At 46.6% G+C, this 11931-nt stretch overlaps 1 protein-coding gene and 1 non-coding gene across 2 annotated transcripts in view; one reads left to right on the top strand and one right to left on the bottom strand.

The window, feature by feature from the left end:
- Nucleotides 1–11931, top strand: part of Slc16a10 (solute carrier family 16 member 10) — a 101168-nt gene that overhangs the window by 26208 nt on the left and 63029 nt on the right. The gene's annotated exons all lie outside the window — the stretch shown is intronic.
- LOC115032228 lies at nt 7197–7324 on the bottom strand. Its single transcript, XR_003837883.1, has one exon. It is a non-coding gene; the product is annotated as a small nucleolar RNA SNORA17 (small nucleolar RNA).

Here is an 11931-nt window from a genome sequence, read left to right as displayed (position 1 = left end):
TTTGAGACAGAGTTTCTCTGTGTAGCCCTGGCTGTCCTGGAGCTCACTGTGTAGACCAGGCTGGCCTCGAACTCAGAAATCCACCTGCCTCTGCCTCCCCAGTGCTGGGATTAAAGGCGTGTGCCACCACTGCTTGGCACAAAATTCTTTATATTAGATTTTGGTTTATAATAAAGCCCTGTGGGCAGTAGAGCCTTGTCTGGTGGATTTGTACTTCAGGTCACACACCACTTGCTCTTGCACCTAGGAAGGACTCCTTGTGTTGGCTTCTAGGTCCATGACACCCAAGTCTTTCCTGTCTGGCTGCTGCGGCTTGGCTTCCACCTTGGGTCTGCTGTAGGCTTCCACATGGAGTGATGAGCCAGGAGATGAGTGATGAGGAGATTGGTGCTCTCTACATACCTTCCACCTTCCTCTGTGGCCTTGGTGACAAGGATGATGGAATCTCCTGGTCTTCCGGACTGTGAGTGGCCATCTCCACCACTGGCAGTGTGTGTGTGTGCATTTGGTGGGCAGCTGACTAGAGGCTCTGAGCACTGAACTCACAGCAGCTCAGGAACTTAGTACGTCTGAATGTGGAGGCTTACAGCTCCCTGGCATACTTGCTTGCCATGGAATGCAGAGGTGTTCCCGGGCTGGAGGCTGAGGGTTGCATGAGCGTGGACTTCTTGGACAGCAGTGGTACTGAGGCATCCAGCTCCAGTGAGGAGCAGCACTTATCTTAGAACGACCTTGTATTCAAAGGAGTACACAGCTAAGTCGGTGGCTCTAAGCTTGGTGTTCTCTCTACCTCCTTCCGTCACTCTGGCAGGACTGAGCTTTCTTCTGCTGAATGGTTTGCCACCGGTGCATTCTGTGAATGAGCTGTCAAATATGTATTCTGTAATTTCAGTGATTGTGCATCTAAGAGGTTTTTATAGTGGCGTATAAAACTGGCCTGCACAGAAAAAAGAAAATGGTGGCACTTAGGCTAATAATTAACTTTTTTTAGTAATCATGACCCTGCACAATATTGATGGCCACTGTGTTGATAATGTTTCAAAGAGATACATAAACTCCCTTCATAGTTAGGTCATGATGGGAAGATGTGTGAAGCCCAGTATATGATAAGTGGATTGCATGCAAGTTTTGGTCATGGGAGTAATATCACTAGATGCACTGTATTTCTTGCACATATGCTATATTCCTAGTATATGTGGTATTTTCTTCTAGAACACTGATTTAGCCTAAGCATTCTGTTTTCAAGTGAACATTTGACATTAGAATTAATTTCTGACCAGAACTGAGTTTCTTTCCTTATTCTTGTGACTTTTGGCTTCTTGGTTTTTAACTTTGGGAGTCTATGAACCTTGTTTTGTTTTGTTTTGTTTTGTTTTGGGACAGGGTCTCACTATGTATTTCTGACTGTTCTGGAACTTACTTTGTAGACCTGGATGACCTGGAACTCACAGAGATCAGCCTGCCTCTGTTTCCTGAGTGCCAAGGGTAACCATATGCTCCACTCTGTTATGCCCACTGCCCTGCCTTTTTTGATTGATGTGATAAAATGCCTGGACAAAACCAACTTAGAGGGAAAAGCTTTTCTTGTGGTTTACCATAGCAGGGAAGTCACAGCAGCAGGAACGTGAGGGAGCTGGCCATATTATATCTGTAGTCAGGAGCTGAGGGCAATGGTTGTGTTTCCAGTGCTCAGTTGACTCTTGCACCCAACCCATGAAGAGGTGCCACCCACATTCAGATGAGTCCTCCACTCAACTCAAGGAAGAACACCCCACAGGCATATCCACAGGTTAATTTTGCTCTAGAAGGCTTTTTTAGTGGGACGGCCTTCCCAGGTGATTCTGGATTGTGTCAAGCGGACAATTAAAACTAACCATCAAAGCCCTCCTGTGTAGTGGGGCCCCTTGACTCATCCCTCTCATTGAGAGCCTTTTGCGTTTTTTTTTTTTTTTTGTTTTGTTTTGTTTTGTTTTTTCTGCCCTCACATGTCTTGAACCCTATTACTTCCTGGCATTCCTTGGAAAGTCACCTTAGCTGCTGTAAAGTCATCTGAGAGGAGAGCACCTCAATTAATAAAATGCCTCCAAAGATCAGACTGTAGGCAAACCTGTAGTGCCTTTTCTTAATTAGTGATTGATGGGCGAGGGCCCAGCCCACTGTGGGTGTGATGCCATCTCTGGGCTGGTGATCCTGGGTTCTATAAGCAAGCAGGCTGAGCAAGCCAGTAAGCAGCACTGTTCCATGGCCTCTGCATCCGCCCCTGCCTGCAGGTTTCTGCCCTGTTTGGGTTCCTGTCCTGACTTCCTTTGATGGTGAACTGTGATGTGGAAGTATAAACCAAATAAAAATAAACCCTTCATTTCCCAACTTGCTTATTGGTCATGGTCTTTCATTCTAGCAATAGAAACCCTAACTAAGACAGCGGCGACATAGTCAAAGACAGATAATCTTTGGGATTTTAAAGATGGAACCCAGAGCCAGGGATATAGTTTAGTGGTAAAGCACTTATCACTCATGGGTCAAATATCCAGTTCTACAAAATACAAAGATGATGGCTGGTGGGACGGCTCAGCAAGTAAAGGTGTCTGCTGTCAAGCCTTATGACCTAGAGTTCAATTCCCAGAACCCACATGTGGAAGGAGAGAACTGACTCTTGCAAGCTGTCCTCTGACTTCCTCACCTTGCCCCGGCACCATCCCTCCTTCAAATAAACAAACACATGCCAGAGTGATAAGAGAACAGACATGGAGCCAGTGGGCGACTGCTATTCTGAAAGGAATTCAGGTTGTGGAGGGTTGCGTCGCAGACTTTTTTTCCCCCAGACAGAAGCTTTAGAACTGCTTGGTCTGTCAGTGAGAACTCCTTTCTCCATAGTGGGCTGTCAAGGGAGGAATCCTGACTTTCAAAGCAGCTTGGTGTTCACTGAAGCTGCCAGGGTACAAGGAGATCCATCCTCTTAGTGCAGCCCTTTGAAGCATGGTTGGGGTGAGGGCTCCTGTCCTTACCACGCTTGGCACAGCTCAGCTCAGCTCAGCTCAGCTCAGCTCAGCTCAGCTCAGCTCAGCTCAGCTCAGCTCAGCTCAGCTCTCAGCTCCAGCTTCCTGCTTCCCCAGGGAACTGGTGGCTTCTGTTTCAGGCAGTTCCAGGTAGATGGAGTTTACTCTCCCTTGCCAATTTTCACCCTGGGAGAGAGATACGAAGCGTAATCACTGGGTACTGCTGCTGGTATTTCCTCTCCGTTTCCCCCTTTGCTAAGAACCATCCCATTTGGATGTGCATGTCACCCCACCTGTCAGTATAATGTCTTTACACTTGTCTCGTATGCTGCAGTATTAATTTTCATTGTAGAAAGATCATCTTGCTCTCAGAGCCAAGTGTGATCTGGATCTTATTACGTCCTGTGCGTTTTTTATTCTCAGTGTATGTGTGTCACCCATTCTGTTGTCACCATCCTGTCAGACTGATGGCTGGCTGCCTTGTTCAATTGGAACTTTGCTTATGGAGGTCTTGCTTCTTTCTCTCCTGCCCTCTCTGTCAAGAACAGTTCTCTCATTTGTAACTGTGCGTGGTCATCCTCCCAGCAAGGCTCCTTCCACACCTGGAAGAAGTCTAGCGTTGTGTAAAAGAATCCTTTCCTTACCAACCTCTCATTGCTTTCTGGATCAATTATTTATTTACTTGTGTAATTCGCATCCACTGAAGTATGTGTTACCATAGCCCTAGACTTGCTCCCTTAGAAAGGTCTCGGTCTGGAACAGCTGCCTTCTTCAGGGTGTAATTTAGTTAGGATCGACTATGGGAAACCCATTGGCTGAGAGTTTTTTGCTTGTTGTTTGGCCTATTACTGAGCCTCTTAGCTATAGTTGTCTGATTTTGTGTTCACTGCTGCTATGCAATAAGGGTCTGCTGAAGGGCTGAAGAGACAGCAGGACTCTGAGGCTGAGCCTCAGTGGTTCCTCTGGGGTGCTGGAACTAAGTCTCTGTTCTCCTTTACCACCTACTTCTGTGAGCCCGTGCTCAATCCTTTCTAACCTAAGTGCCCTTCTTAAAGAAGTGCTGATGCTAGAGAGAGAGGAGTCGGTTTGTGTGGTGGTACATGAGGACAATGCTCGTTGTAATTCACCCTTTCCTGACTTTCAGGAAGCCTCAGATTGGAGGGTCAGGAGCACGGAAACCAGCCGGCACAGGCAGAACTGGGGGCCAGGTCCTGGTGTTGCCTCCAGGGATTGCTAAGAGGCTGGTGTAGGGCAAGCCAACTTTCCGAAAGCCCGAAGAAGTAGCTTGAAATCAGGATGACTTTGTCATATCAGACAGGGGGGCTCCTGCTGTGTAGAGGGCTTTTAGTTGGCTAGAAGTAAATACACTTTAGGGGAGGGCTAGGCTCTGTGTTTTCAGCACTGCGGAGTGCTTCTGTTTTGTGAAGTCAGTGCCACATGACAAGGAACCATCATTTTTGGTGTAATCTTAAAAAATTATTTTATTTTGCTTTTTTGAGACAGAGCTTTGCTGTGTAGCTCCGACTGTCCCAGAACTCACTGTGTAGGCCAAATTGTGCTTAAACTTGAAATGATGATCCTGGCAGTGTAAGCTTTCTGGTGCTGGGGATCAAACCCAGGGCTTCTGCAAGCACTCTACACTGACCAGTTTTATTTTTTATTAGCTAGCTTGCTGTGTAGCCCAGGCTGGCCACACACAGCTGATTGCCTTCTTGCTGCAGTCTCTTGAACAGTAGTGCACCTTCTCAGATGGCCTTTAGTGTACGTCTCTTAAGATTGTGAAAGTAGAACATATTCTTGAGAGACTTTCTAAAGGAGAAACAAATGTTTATAAATTCTGCTTATCCACTGTTACTCCTTCATCCAGTAATAGCTACCAGAGCTCAAGTTCAGTCCACTGTACAGTGTCTGTTCATTAGTAAGACTTTGCATCAGGTGCTAGTGGGTAAATGGCATATCATTAATCATGGTTATACCTCGACCTCAGTACAATCGGTCAGGGAAGATAAAATATAGTTAGGAAATGTTTTTAATCAGGAAATACTTTTATTAAAATATCCTAAATTTTATCAGTAAAATTAATTTTAACTGCAAATCTATTTTTTGGTTCCAATGACATTTTGATGCATGAAATCTGTTAAGAAATGTGTTTTAATGTGAAGCTCTTTCTTCTGTCCTTGACCACAGTCAAAGTGACATTATATGTAAGTGAGCAGCTCATTTGATTGGTTCATTCACCAACAGGCTGTTCTGTAAACATCTCACAACAGTGTCCTTAAGGTCCCTTCAGTGTTAGTTTTTTCTAGACATTAAGAATAAGGAGGTATAATTTCTGTGACATTTATGTGGCTAAAAACATTCCATATTCTTGAATGTCAATTATCATTTTTTAAGCTTTTTATTGGTTCCTTGTGAATTTCATATCTTGCACCCCAGTCCCACTCACCTCCCCCACCTTGGACCTACTTTCCACCCTTGCAATCTCTTGTTGTGGAAGCTGCAGCACACCACAGTGTGTCCCACAGATATTCCCTCTGCCCACACTTCTTTGCTTGCAGATGTTCATGGCTATGACTTGTTGGTCTGGTTCGAGGCCTCTGGCTTTGGCTAATCTATCAATACTGGAATCTCACTGGGACTCCTCTTGGATATCCTGTTGTTACTCTGTGTCATGGAGATCCTGCAGTATTGAATCTGTAGAACATGTACTCCAGCAGTTCATGTCCGGGTGGGCCAATTCAAAGCTTTGGATCTGGGCTGGAGAGGTATCAAGAGATGTTCAGCTTGCTGACTCTCACACCTTCGGGGCTGGCTCACCAACAACCACCGCAACCAGGGCTAGCTCCACCCTGCTGCCCAGATGAGGGGCAAGTCTCAGTCTCCCAAGTATTGCAGCTAGTGAGGGACATGACCTGTTCTTCTACTGTCCATCTGCCATAGATGGTGAGGGAAGAGGGAGGGGAAGGGGAGGGAAGCCTGTCTCTCCCTCATCCCTGCTACAACCTAGCAGGCAAGAGTCAAGGCTAGCTGTCCTGTGCTCACACTCTCTGGGCTGGCTCATCTGCAACCCCTACAACCAGGACTAGTTCAACTGTGCTGCCCAGGCAAGATGCAGGGCTTGCTCTCCTGATTGCTGCAGCAGGTGAGGGGGACAGCCAGCTCTCTAACTCTGATGACCTCGAGGACAGCTCTCTGTCTGCCGAAGGTGGCAAGCAGTGTATGTATGGGAGGGGAATCTGTCTTGCCCATGTCACCACAGGGCAGACAAGTGGTGGGGCCAGCTCTCCCATGGTCACCTGCCACCAGGGTCAGCTCTGTAGTGCTGCCCAGGAGTGGTGTAGCGCCCACTCTCCAGAGTGCTGCAGCTAGGGAAGGACAGGGCCAGCTCTCCTGCTTCCATGGCCTAGGCCAGGTCTCCCACCTGCTGTAGGTGAGGGGGCGGGGAGGTTATCCCTCCTTTGTCTACTAGAGAAGACAAAAGGTAGGGCCAACTCTCCCATGCTCACATCCTCAGGGCAGGCTTGCCTGCAACTCCTACAATGTGAGATCTGCTCTCTGGAGTACTGCAGCTGGCTAGAGGTAGGGTGAGCTCTCCTGTTCTCCTGCTTCTAGGCCAACTCTCCCACAATTCCCAGGTGAGGAGTGGGGCCAGCTTTACACAGCCCTCTGACATCAACCTGTCCTTGAGTGGCAGCCCAGACTAGGGACATCTGCCTGGTATTTGGTAACAGACCCCTGTTGCTGCAGAGCCATTAATTCAGACATGGCCCCGGTGGAAGCATGGGCCAGGACCTTACTCACATCAGGCTGTTTCTCACTATCCTTGAGTTTCCAGTTCCCCTTCTCTTCGTTGTGCCCCTGTCCTTCTGTTTCTCCTTCTCTTCCATTTCTCCACCACTGACTTGCTCCTGGGCAGGGGTCACCTTGATCATTATATGCCCTCCAGGCGTGCACAGCCCTGGACTGGTATCCATCTCAGGCTGGGTCTTTCTTTGTCTAGGCCCCATGGCACCAGTCTGGTGTTCATCTGGTTTTACTCCTTGCCCAGAGTGCCTGAGTGTCCATCTGATCTGTCTTGGGCTCACTCCTGCCTGTCCCAGGCAGGGTTCTTCTGGTCTTAGGCTTGCTTCTCGACCTGGGAGACTCTGGGCCTGACTGGCACCAGACTGGTGGTTGTCTCAGGCTCACCTTTTCTCAGGGAGTACTAGGCAACTGATCATTTAGCTATTCATAGTCAGAACACTGTGTAGACATAGCCTCTTTCCTCTCTGCCACCTACTGACACACGTGTGGCAGTGCAGCCACATCTGCAGTACCTCAGGGGCAGGCAATTATAATTTATACGGAGTATTTGTTGGGACTGACTCACGTGCTTTATAAGGAAGGAAGCCTGTGCACTACTTTACCATGCTAGTTTCTCTTTTCTGGTATTGAAGTCATTATATTCTGTATACTGTGCTTCACATTCACCAGATGAGACAGATCTTTAGAACAGTTAGGAGACAAGCCTAGATCTTTGGTTTCACACAGGCCTTCCTTCTACGGTACTGAATGCTGATATGCAGTGATTACATTGCACTTGGAGAGAAGGCAGGCGCAGCAGTGGGAAACATGAGACCGTGGTGGCTTTACTCAGACACAGCTGTGCCTTACACTGTGTGCTCATGTGTTTGAGATGCGTCTCGTAAGGTCAATATTCAAATTGCTAGTGCATCATTTTAGATTTGAAGTTGAGACCCACTTAACTATTTCTCTAAGAATTAAAGTCTTAAGCTGGAGGGATGGCTCAGTGGCTAAGAGCATTGTCTGCTCTTCCAGAGGTCCGAGGTTCAGTTCCCAGCACCTGCATGGCTGCTCACACCTGTCTGTAACTCCAATTTCAGAGGATCTGACACTCTGACACAGACATACATGCAGACAAAACACCAATGTACATAAAATAAAAAGAAAAAAGGAAAAAGAATTAAAGTCTTAGAATAAAGGATTTGCGAGCTTGAAGACTATAATAAGTGAGGAGCAAACAGGCTAATATAAGGCTGTAGAGGGGAGGTTGACTTTACCAGCAGTAAGTAGTTCTTGTGTGTGTGTGTGTGTGTGTGTGTGTGNGAGAGAGAGAGAGAGAGAGAGAGAGAGAGAGAGGAGATACCTTGCTGTTTAGCCTAGATAAGCCTTTAAGCTCTCAATCCTTTTTCCCCAGCCTTGAATTCTGGGAACGGACACGCACTCCCACCATATCTAGCTGTGTGTGTGGGGGTGGGGCATGCACATTCATGTATGTGTGTTTGCTTGTGGTTCCCACCCTCTTCCTAGTCCTTTTCCTTCTCCTCCTCTTTCTTCTCCTTACAGGGTCTCGCAATTTAGCCCTGCCTGTCCTGAATTTACTATGTAGACTAGGCTGGCCTCAAACTCATAGAGATCTTCCTACCTCTGCCTCTCTACCTCTGGTAATGAGGGCACTATAGTGGAGGGTCTTCTTTTTAGTGGATGCTGACCCATTGGCTGCCTGCTCCTTATACTTTGGCCTTATGTAGTTGCAGCTGAAGGGTAGGTGGAAAGGCACATTAACTTCGGCTGGGCTGTGTCTCAGGCTGTCAGATGCATGCTGTTCCTGATAGCTGTGCCAGACATGAAGCATGAGATCATCTTGTTGATTACCACATTTCTTCTTGACCTAGTTAGATTCATACTAGGCAGTCTGGCTATTTTAGGATGTTGTAATACATCTACACAGTACTTTCCAATTTGTTTTTACATATTTGCTTCTCATAATAAACCTGTTGAGTGAGACGACATGGCTGTTTTTGTATCACACGAATAAAACAAACTAGAAGGTAGTATAACACTGTGGTTAAGAATACTTGTTATATTTTATATGAGTTATATGAGTCAGACTATAAGACCAGCTCTACCGAGTTGTTCGTGCTGTTTTACTTTTTTGAGACACAGGGTCTCATGGAGCACAGGGAAGCCTCAAACTTGCTATGTAGTTAAGGCTCACCTTGAACTCTTGATTCTCCTGGCTCTGCCTCTTGAGTGATGGGTATGTACTACTCTCTCCAGCCCAGATCTACCAATTACTACCATAGTAACATTGTAACAGTAAGCTCTCCCCTCTCTGTCTCTCAGCTTCTCTCTCTCTCTCTCTCTCTCTCTCTCTCTCTCTCTCTCTCTCTCTCTCTCTNCTCTCTCTCTCTCTCTCTCTCTCTCTCTCTCTCTCTCTCTCTCTCTCTGTGTGTGTGTGTGTGTGTGTGTGTGTGCATCCATATATGTGAAGGTCAGGAGACAACTCCGAAGAGTCAGTTCTCCCACAGTGTGGGAACTGTGGACTGAAGGCTTGGTGCAAGCACCTTTACTTTCTGGGCCATCTTTCTGACTTATAGCTTGTTTATTTTTTAACGAATGTGTACCATGTGCATGGCTGCTGCACACAGAGGACAAAAGAATGCATCAGGCTCTCGGGAACTGGAATTATGCTGGGAAGCAACCCGGAGCCATCTCTGCAGCCCGCCCTACCCTGATCTTTGAGAAAGGTCTGTCTTTGGAACCTAGGGCTTTCTGATTACTTAAGGCTGGTTGCCCAGTGGACTCTATGGATCTGCTTAATTTCTGCTTCCCCAGTGCTGAGATTATTGGCGCCTGCGACCATGCCCTGACCTTATCTTTACCAGTCGAGCTGTCACTCCAATTCTAGGACCGTTGGACACTTTAAATGGTAGTGAAGAATAAAGTGTGTTTAAAATAGTGGAAATAGGTACTTGCAAAATGGTACAGGGTCCTCTTCCATAAAACCAGGGTTTGATGTCCAGCACTCCAGTGGTGGCTCACAACTATTTGTAAGTCTGGTTCCAGGGGATCTGACAGTCTTCATCTGGCTTCCACAAGCACAGGGTGTGTATGTGGTGTGCAAACATACATGCAGGCCAAGCACTCATACACATAAAAATAGTGGAAGCATGTACTAGGCACTCAACATGTATTTGGTAAAATAGTGCTCATTTTATTTATTTAACTCAACAAAAATTCAGAACTCCTCTGTGCTAGACATCAGGAACACACAGTAATCTTACGTCTGAGCTGAGGTGTTTGAGACTGTATTCACTGGAGTCGTGTGACATGCATGTGCAGTGCAAAGTGCACACATGTGCTCAGAATCAGTGCTGCAAGTAATATGTTAAGCATTGCCAAAACACCTGGGATTTGGTAAGCAATTGATTCTGAGTTGATCATTGCGTTGATCCTATCCTGTTGCCCTTTTCCCTTTAGCAGCCTCTACATTTAATTGTGTTATCCCTGAGAGATTTCAAACTTCAGTTCAGGAAGCTGTGCTCTGATGGAATCACATTTTTGTGGTAGAAATGGCAGTTGAGTTGCTAAGAATTTTATAGGGTGGCACTACCTTTGAGAAGAGTAAAGTAGGAGAGTGCTTGAGGAGGATGTTGTCAATTAAGACCTCATTTCACAAGGAGTGACACTGCTCTGAGACTGGAGTGACCACATGAAGCTTTGAGGGAGAGGTGGAGGCTGATGGTCAGGATCATGGTTAGTGTGGTCTGCTGTGAAGAGCTATGGAGACCAGATGGTGTGGGGCTTGAAGGCAGGGGCCGCCTTCTACATGTAGCAAGTTGAACAAGGCAGTTATGTGTTCACGTTGAGCAGACCCTAGGTCAGGAGCAGTGAAGGAAGCAGCAGGCATTTTTTTCTTGAAGTCATTTAGAGCCAGCAGTTAGCACAGGGCTCAGATTCCTGCTTCTCCCGTTGTGTTCTAATTTGATAATGGGTGGTACTTCTCTTGTATTCTCAACAGTCATGTATGAAATAACAGCTCTTATTATCTGTGAAGGAATCTGTTCTAACTGTATAAAGTGACCTAGGCTAGAGAGGTGTAAACAGACAATATCTGAACCTCGGTTACAAACTAGGGATTAGGTAGTGGGGGAGTGAAAGGGAAAAGCAAGCTCCCCGAATACATAAAGCTGGGGATGCTGTTGGCCATGGCTCCTTCCAGTTGCTCAAGGCTGCTGGTGGCTGCAGGGTGGTGGCTGGGCCATGCTCACCTCTCCCTGATCACCAGGGGAATGTAGGCGGGGCTGCCCTGCTGCTGCCTTTGCTCCAAGGTCTTAAACTCTCAGTTTCCCCATCCCCACTAAGGTGGATGGGCAGAGACACCCTTGAATTCTCTCTGCAAGGGTTCTAGCTCCTCAGAAGTCTGCTCTTTTGAATCACCCTGTAAGATTAGGTATTGGAATTGATCCTTGCAATTGGCCTTGCAGTGATATGTATAATTATTACATATTTATTGAGTGCTTACTAAGAACTAGTTTCAAGTCTTATATCCCATTATTCTATCATCCTTTCCTGTCTTAACTGCAAAGAAAATGAATTATAGAGAGGTAAGCTAATCTCCTTAGGTCTGACAGTTGGTGAGTGATAGCAGCCTTCAAAACCGTGTTTAATCATCCAAGAGACTATGTTCTTAACTGTTTCTTTATAATCATATGTTCAGTGACTTTTGTTGGTTATTTAATGTTCTGATAAGGAGAAATGGTACTCTTTCTTATGGAGAAAGAAGCTTGCCAGATGGAGTAACAGCTGGCTTATTTAAAGAAATAGAAGCCAGGCACACAGGTTCTCCAGCCCTGCATCCCAGAACTTTGGAGGTAGACGGAGGAAGATGAGGCGTTCAGGGTTATCCTGGGCTATAGAGTGAGTTTGTGGCCTGGGTTCCACGGGGACATGAGAGTCTGTCTTAAAACAGTGGTGGCTGGTGAGATGGGTTAGCAGGTAGAAGAAAGCTTAATGGACTGAGTGGGATTTCTAGAAGTAGAGGACTGCCTGGATATCCATCCTCTGAGTTTCACATGTCTGCCATGCCATGCCATGTCCATGCTCTCTCTCTCTCTCTCTCTCTCTCTCTCTCTCTCTCTCTCTCTCTCTC

The sequence above is a fragment of the Mus caroli genome, chromosome 10 (assembly GCF_900094665.2).
Source record: "Mus caroli chromosome 10, CAROLI_EIJ_v1.1, whole genome shotgun sequence".
In the NCBI taxonomy this organism is placed as follows: Eukaryota; Metazoa; Chordata; class Mammalia; order Rodentia; family Muridae; genus Mus; species Mus caroli.
This window is presented reverse-complemented; position numbering and strand designations above follow the sequence as displayed.